The sequence below is a fragment of the Nerophis lumbriciformis genome, linkage group LG38 (assembly GCF_033978685.3).
Source record: "Nerophis lumbriciformis linkage group LG38, RoL_Nlum_v2.1, whole genome shotgun sequence".
NCBI classification, from domain to species: domain Eukaryota; kingdom Metazoa; phylum Chordata; class Actinopteri; order Syngnathiformes; family Syngnathidae; genus Nerophis; species Nerophis lumbriciformis.
In genome coordinates this window covers 13,509,478-13,518,611 of record NC_084585.2, presented here as the reverse complement: position 1 = coordinate 13,518,611, position 9,134 = coordinate 13,509,478, and the positions used below count along the sequence as shown (strand labels likewise).

Below are 9,134 nucleotides of genomic sequence, written 5' to 3'. Positions count from 1 at the left end.
TCGATGCTTCTTTGTGCTGGAATGAGGCAGTGGAGGGGGGGCAGGAGGCTATAACAGCCCACACTCCCTAAACCACCCCCCCCACACACATACACACACACACACGCGCGCGCACTCACATGCAGGCACACACACACAGAAGAAGAAAAAACAGCCGACTACTAAAGTTTGAAATTGTGACGTGAAGCTCTCTTTTGTCTTCCAGGTGAGTTACAAAAATGACTGCAATACTTTTTTTTAAATACATTTTGCGCCAGAAGTGAGACCATGTTAGCCGATCAGAACGCCAAAGAAAGTCATGAGTAGAAACGACACAACGACAATAACATAACAACAACAACAGCTTCATTTATTTACCAAACTAGTCTCTTATATTTGTGCTTTGCCCCGCCTCTTTTTCTTTTCTGGTCCTTGGTGCCCTGAAGCCGGACCCCCCCCCCCCCCCCCCACCTCCAACACTTAAGGTGGTCCATACTTTCACATGTTGGCTGTAAGAAAGTTCAAACTTGTTAAGTCCTTGCAGGCCAAAACCAGCAGTAGTTTTAGTGGTCAAACGTCAGAGAATGTACAGTACAGCATCGGTGGGGGGGATTCAAGTAGGTATTCACTGTGAAACATCACAAGCTCACTATGACCTCTGACCTTTCAGCAGGGAAAGGTCTAATTTGGACGACTGCTGACACTCATGGTGACCTAGGCTCACACGCACTTAAAAACAAGTGTCCCATCAAGTACGAGTGCACAAGGTCAAAGGTTAGCTAGGAGTGTGTGTGTTTCTGAGAAAGACTTAACACTTTCTTTATGGGTGCACTTGTGTGTGTGTGTGTGTGTGTGTGTGTGTGTGTGTGTGTGTGTGTGTGTGTGTGTGTTCAGGAATGTTCTCATGAGCCAAAGTGAACTTTTAGTGTCTTCAAAGAAACACTGTGACTTTACCAGAATGTGTGTGCGCATGTATGTGTGAGTGAGTGAAAGACTTAACACAATGCCTGTGTGCGCGAGTGCGTGTGCACATGTGTGTCGTCGAGACTTAACACAACGTGTGTGTGGCATTTGGTACCTGGGCCTTCAGTGGAGATTTCAACGACTTAATCCGCCTCTTAATAGCACGGCTGTCACGTCACGATTATACAAAGTATCAATAATTTACAAAAAACACAATCTTACAAGATGTGGCATTACAGAAAGAAACATGTTGTCTATTGGGGATAATTATCATTATTATTAATTAAGACACCCTTTATCTTTACAGTATGTAACTGTAAATTTTGTGTTTGGCCGACTGTAACAAGCGTCAATGTCTAATACAGGGGTAGGGAACCTATGGCTCTAGAGACAGATGTGGCTCTTTTGATGACTGCATCTGGCTCTCAGATAAATCGTAGCTGACATTACTTAACAGGATAAGTACTGAATAATTCCGCTGGTAATCACAGTGTTAAAAATAACGTTCAAAATATAAAACATTTTCATGCATTTTAATCCATCCGTTTTCTACCGCACCTGTTCAAGAAGTTGCATTAATGGTAAGAAGTATTGTATTTATTATTGGTTAGCTTCAGAATAACAATGTTATTAAAAAGAATGAGAGACTTATTATACTTAAATGTTGGTCTTACTTCAAAATGCACGCATTTAGTTGTATTCAGTGTTAAAAAAAATATTATATGGCTCTCACGGAAATACATTTTAAAATATTTGGCTGTCATGGCTCTCTCAGCCAAAAAGGTTCCCGACACCTGGTCTAATAAGATGACAAAAACACCAAAAAGTAGAATGAAGACATCTTACAGTACACACCAAAGATGATTATTTGTGGACAAAATCCATGGATGCACAGCTTACGATGTCTACCCCTTCTGGTAAACTAGTACTTTGATATGATATACAGTACACAGCATAAATAGTAGGTTAACAGTAAGACATTTTTAACTGTGTATTGTAGGTTGGACTATTAATCTATTCCTGCTCCAGAGTGTTAGTAAAATTGATACATTTTTCACATGCACTTCATCAACCATACATCGCAGCTGTGTATTGTGGAGTCGTCTGAAATCATTTTAATGTAGCTATTTTGTACTTCATTGGCACTTTTTACTGTAGGCCTCTTTGCACAGGCATTTTATGAATAAAATATTGCATTTTGTTTGTATTTTTACATTGTTGTATCAGTAACCTTTTAAAAAAAAAAAAATTTTTTAAATGTATTTATAATTTTTGTTATGTGTCCTGTCCAGCCACTCAGGCAAATCGTATTGTTGATGTACATGTCCATATCTGCTGTACAGATTTACTTTACAATTATTATTTGAATGTGACTTTATTAAATATATATATTTAGTGTTTGATGCATCCTGACCAGAGCAGAAGGGGATACAAAGAAGAAAAAAAGAAGACAGAGGGGTAAAACTGCTGGGACAAGACAGAGAGACAACCATTGGCGTTATTAGGCCGATTTAGTTTTAAAATATTCTTAAGCCCCTTTTAATAATTTGGTGTGATGTTTTTTGTTTTTTTTTACTAAACAATGCAGACAAAATTAATATAAATATGCAGGAATATGAGTTAAAAAAAAAAAAAAAAATATATATATATATATATATATATAACCTGTCATTATTCATTATGATTATAAATCATCAAACTGCGGCCTGATGTTGCACGTCCTGCAGAGTTTACATAAGTAAACCCGAAAGTAAACATGCTTCAATTCTAGTCATCTCAGTACTGGCGCTTCTGTTGCAATTTCAAAGATTCTGTGCCATCACAGTCAACATTTCCTGAACCACGGAGAAGATTATAAAATAAGATGTCTCCTGCCTCGATGTCTGCTCTGAAGAGGGTGTTGGGCGATCAGTGGCGAAACATTGAATGACTTAAGTTCCTAAAACATTATTTTCGCCTGTTTCTGCTAATTTGTCAACTACCGTATTTTCCGGACCATAGGGCGCACCGGATTATAAGGCGCACTGCCGATTAGCGGGTCTAGTCAGGTCTATTTTCATACAAAAGGCGCATTATAGGGCGCATTAAAGGAGTCATTTTATTATTCTTTTTTTCTAAATTGAAAACACTTCCTTGTGGTCTACATAACATGTAATGGTGGTTCTTTGGATAAAATGTTGCACAGATTATATTTTACAGATCATCTTCAAGCCGCTTTCTGACAGTCGCTTCAGGATGCGCCATTTTGTGGGCGGTCTTATTTACATGGCTTCCATACCTCATGATAGGCAAATCACACTACTACAGCTTTGCAGAAGAGGTGTGCTACTTAGACCTTATTGATGTAATTTAATAGCCGTACTGTTATTTCAGAGTAGTGTTTTGGGGGCTCGAAGACTGGATGCACTGATAGACTCATAGACAAAAAAGTGGAGTTCTATGGGTGTTTTTTATCTTCACTTGTAGCATTTTCATCATGAATGGCAGGTTACTGTGATAGTCCATATAATAATAATTAATTTGGCCAGGTGTGGCCTGTGGGCCTTGAATTTGACACATGTGGTCTAATTGCCTTGAATTACCATTACAATAATAACAGGAAAGTAACAATATTGCTTTTCAACCATTTCCATTTCGTAAGTATTTGCTATGTAATTCTAATACAGTAACAACAAGTTGTAAGCAAATAAATCTTGCAAGTGCAAAAACTCTAAATCAAAGAAGTTATGCACAGACAACATATCTTTGGATGGACATCCAGCCCCTGTTTTCCAGGCAAGAACGTTTTTTTTTTCACCAGAACCTCCTCTGTTTTCAGGTCAACTCTATATTGCTGTGCAAGTTCGTTTACACTGCTATCATCTGTGCAATGTTTCCATGTTTGCAAGTTGCCTGCTAGCTTTTCCATGCAACAACACTGTCCTTATGTGTTTGGGCCATCTCATGCTTACTAAAGATGACTAAAGCTTTCTTGCACTTCCACTTTCAACCATTTAGATGTATTCAGTGTTTGTTTTGTAATTCTAATACAGTGCCAAAAAGTTGTGAGTGAAAAAAATCTTGCAAGTGCAAAAAAATGGGGGGCCTCCTTGGGGCTAAGCCCTCCCTCTGTCCTTCAAACCTAGTGACGCCGCTGGAGACAACAAAATAGAACTACATCAGCAAATACAATATATACAAATATGATCGGTGTCCTTTTAAACAAGTAATTATGAGATCATGTGGGATGTGTGTACTATTTGTTTTATTGTATATATTACCGTTATTTGTTGTTCTGATTTTTATACGAGTATATGTCCTTGAATAAGGGTCATTTTATTATTTATCTATTGTTTATTTTTCCTCCCATGTATGTCAAGTGTGTTTTAAGGACTACATAAGAAAATTAGCTAATAGTTAAATCTAGTGCTCCCAATGATTACTTGTGAATAATATATAGTGCACATCATCTATAAACCAAAAAAAACAAAAAACATTGCCTTGAAAATTTAGTTTTAATTCAATTTCTCCTCCTCCAACAGTTATTGTATTATTATGTGCAGATTGCTACAGATTTTTCAACTTGTCGACCTTGAGTTTGTTTTATTGTATTTAGCGAATCAGAGAACAATAAAATGCTGACATAATAGTACACCTGCTAGAAGGCCCTGTGAGACAAATCTAAAATCTGATTGGATAAAGCAGGGGTCTGCAACCCGCGGCTCTTTCATGCCTCCGCCGTGGCTCCCTTTGGCTTTGAAACCGAATGTCAACAAATAATGGTTACTTGATTTAATATACTTCATTTTATTCAGTTAGTTTATTTTAATTTAACAGTTGTTATTTTGGAGAGTTCTGGGATCTTGTCATATGAAAGTAAAACACATTTGAATATATTGTCAAAGGAAGTGTAGGTCACAGCCCTAATGCGACATCTCTTTTGTATTGTATTGTTTTTAGCGGTCAACCTCCAGCAATGGACGGATCAAAAAAAGAGAAACATTTTATTTACTTAAATTTTTATTAATTTGCTTTCATTGATGACGAGGTTGTTGTTTTCCATCTTTAGTCAGATGAATATGCCGTAATAGTAGCCTTGAGAAAAATGGAATGAGTTCCATCTATCCATTCTCTACCGCTTGTCCCTTTTGGGGTCTGATTTTTATTTGTTTTATTCATTAATAAGGGAAGGAACAGTGTATTCTTTTTCTAATATTCAACATTATTTGGTGATTTGCTTCGTTATACCCAGAAATAAAATGCGAGTCGTTTTTGTCAAGTGTTTGATTTCATAAGTCCTATAGCACAAGTGTAAGGAAACTTTAAGTGGTGTTATCGTCATATTAGGAATCGAACAGAGTTTGCGGCTCTGGATGGGTTTTGTTTGGGGGTAAATGGGCTCCAATGGCTCTTTGTATGCTGAAGGTTGCCGACCCCTGGGTTAAAGAAACAGCCCTTTTGCTAATATAGTGGTACCTCCACTTATTTGTGACCCAACTTTGAGCTACAAGATGTGTGTCGGCTTCTGTTATGTTTTAATTTGCAAACAAAAATGTTATGTTATGTGCCTCTCTGCTGCTAATTAGCATAGCGAATGCCACAGTGAACCCCATAAGATCCGCCTAAAACACTTAAGTTACTCGCTAGCATTAGCTTATAGCTATCGAAACATCATGCCAACTTGGCAAAGCAGTTGGCGCTAGGGTTGTACGGTATACGGTATAGGACCGCGATACTAATGAATCATATTCGGTACTATACCGCCTCTGAAAAGAACCGGTCCGCCGCGCCCCCGTCGTCGTCACGTCGTGTCATTGCTGGTTTACGAGCAGACGAGCATGTTCCGCAGCGCACAATCACGGAGTACTTACAAGCAGACACAGTGTGTTGACAGAAAAGGGAAAACGGATGCGTTTTGGCTTAAAAACTAACGATAAAGGTGAAGTTATAACACTGAAACGCCCACCGCTTTAAGACATGGCTAACTAGCTAGCGGCTAAAGTCCAGCCCCAGTCGGCAGTGTTTTAGCTACTTCTAAATCACTAATCCTCGCCTCCATGGCGACAAATAAAGTAAGTTTCTTACAAGTATCATCCCTGCAGGACGAGGAATAGCTAAACATGTTTCACTATTTACACACCGTAGTTCACCGGCGTCAAAATGTAAACAAACGCCATTGGTGGATCTACACCTGACATCCACTGTAATGATACAAAGTACAGTAACGTATTCAGTCGATACTACTATGATTACGTCGATATTGTTTGTATTATGTTCATAAACTCAAGAAAGATGTTCCTGGACACATGAGGACTTTTAATATAACCAATGTATGATCCTGTAACGGATTGACATCCAAATTTGTGGTATCACACAAAACTAATGTAAAGTATCAAACAGAAGAATAAGTGATTATTACATTTTAACAGAAGTGTAGATAGAACATGTTAAAAGAGATAGTAAGCCGATATTAACAGTAAATGAACAAGTAGATTAATAATTCATTTTCTACCACTTGTCCTTAATAATTTTGACAAAATAATAGAATGGAAAATGACACAATATGTTACTGCATATGTCAGCAGCTAAATTGGCAGCCTTTGTTTGCTTACTTACTAATAAAAGACAAGTTGTCTTGTATGTTCATTATTTTATTTAAGGACAAACTTGCAATAAGAAACATATGTTTAGAAAAGTACCAAAAAGTATAGAAATTATTTTGGTACCAGTACCAAAATATTGGTATCGGGATTACACTAGTTGGAGCGTAGTGCTTGTCTGCACCATACTGAAGCAGAATGAGTCGATAACGCCAGCCAAGGACGTTAAAATAATATCAAAACGGCAGACATTTATCCATGAAAATATGGAGAAGCTGCTGCTGATGTGTTTGACAAAGAAGCAGCTCTAACGAAGATACTGTGGAAGTTTACTCCCCAATGCTGTACATTAATATTACATTAATTCATAAAACTACTGTACTTGTTTGTACTACATTCTATTGTATTGTTTTGTATACAATACAGTATATATTATCTCATGTTGGATTTTCTTTTTAAAAAGCGTGTTAGATTTTAAAATTGCGCAAGCACAGATTATTTAAATTTTAATTAATTTCAATAGGCGACATTAATTTGAGATTTAATATTGATTTGAGTGTTTTGAGTTACCATAAGACCAATTAATTTGAGTAACTAAGTGACATGGGCAAGGAATGGTCTTTTTAAATGTCCTGGGCATATTACACTAGCTATGTGCACATGGACACACTTAATCGAATTAAAAGCCTAACCGGAATAAAAATGTTTCATGTAAACACACCATTCGCAATACTCTGACCCGATCACACATGTTCGGATCAAAATGTTATTCCGATCAAAACAGGTGGTTTATGCCGATAGTCATTCAGATTGGAGCGCATGAAAACACTTCTTATCCTTACTGCGCATGTCAGTGACGTCAGCTATACTGGAGGGGGGGGGCTAAATTTAACAATCTCGTAACGAAGCCATTGTCTTGCTGCTGTCTCCCCCCATTCAACATATGCGGAAGTATTATTATGTACTGTTGAATGTGTTGCTCTAAAACTGAGACCAGCAAAAACAAAAGTATGGTCTGGAGTGTCTTGTGTCGATGTAACAATAAAGGGAAGGATCCAGTTGTCGTCTTAACGGGCTGTTTCATTCATGACCTTACAGCTACTCCAAGTGCTAACTGCAAGCATCAGGCATGTACACCGAATGTTGTAACATGAAGACGCGCGGCAACCTATACATATCACAACATAAAGGGCACAGAACAGCTCCATTTCAAAAAGACAGGTAAAACAAAAGTAGCTAACAGAAGGAAACATTTATAATAAATAACGTGACATCAGACAAGCAGAAATACACAGAGCCATATTCATTTACAGCGGAAGTCACTGCTTCTTCTTCTACATCCGTTTACGGTATGTGCTGCGCATGTCAAAAAAAAGTTTTCCAATATAAGGTGTGGTGCATGAAAATGCACGTCATAATCAGATCATTTTTTTCAGGGTACATGTACACAGTAACATTCTAATCCGCACTATGAGCAGATTAAATACATTTTGCCCATCTACACGCAGCTATTGACATGGCAGCACATAGAAGCTGAAATCTGATTGGACAAAAAAAAACTACACATACTCGTACTGGAGAAGTGCAGCCAAGAAACTTGCCACGAAATTAAGATAATAACCGATAACAGAATTACTTCATACAATTTTATGAAACAAATACCAGAACTTAGGATGTAAATTCTGATAAGAGTTAAGGCCAGCTGTGAGGGCCTTGCTGGCCAATCGTACAAACCCCGTTTCCATATGAGTTGGGAAATTGTGTTAGATGTAAATATAAACGGAATACAATGATTTGCAAATCATTTTCAACCCATATTCAGTTGAATATGCTACAAAGACAACATATTTGATGTTCAAACTCATAAACTTTATTTTTTTTTTGCAAATAATAATTAACTTAGAATTTCATGGCTGCAACACGTGCCAAAGTAGTTGGGAAAGGGCATGTTCACCACTGTGTTACATGGCCTTTCCTTTTAACAACACTCAGTAAACGTTTGGGAACTGAGGAGACACATTTTTGAAGCTTCTCAGGTGGAATTATTTCCCATTCTTGCTTGATGTACAGCTTAAGTTGTTGAACAGTCCGGGGGTCTCCGTTGTGGTATTTTAGGCTTCATAATGCACCACACCTTTTCAATGGGAGACAGGTCTGGACTACAGGCAGGCCAGTCTAGTACTCACACTCTTTTACTATGAAGCCCCATTGATGTAACACGTGGCTTGGCATTGTCTTGCTGAAATAAGCAAGACAATGCCATGGTAACGTTGGATGGCAACATATGTTGCTCCAAAACCTGTATGTACCTTTCAGCATTAATGGCGCCTTCACAGATGTGTAATTTACCCATGTCTTGCGCACTAATACACCCCCATACCATCACAGATGCTGGCTTTTCAACTTTGCGCCTATAACAATCTGCATGGTTCTTTTCCTCTTTGGTCCGGAGGACACAACGTCCACAGTTTCCAAAAACAATTTGAAATGTGGACTCGTCAGACCACAGAACACTTTTTTACTTTGTATCAGTCCATCTTAGATGAGCTTAGGCCCAGCGAAGCAGACGGCGTTTCTAGGTGTTGTTGATAAATGGTTTTTGCCTTGCATAGG

At 38.0% G+C, this 9,134-nt stretch overlaps 1 protein-coding gene across 7 annotated transcripts in view; it reads left to right on the top strand.

Moving 5' to 3' along the window:
* The window catches only part of rbpjl (recombination signal binding protein for immunoglobulin kappa J region-like), an 87,064-nt gene that overhangs the window by 59,377 nt on the left and 18,553 nt on the right, over window positions 1-9,134 (top strand). The window lies entirely within an intron of this gene.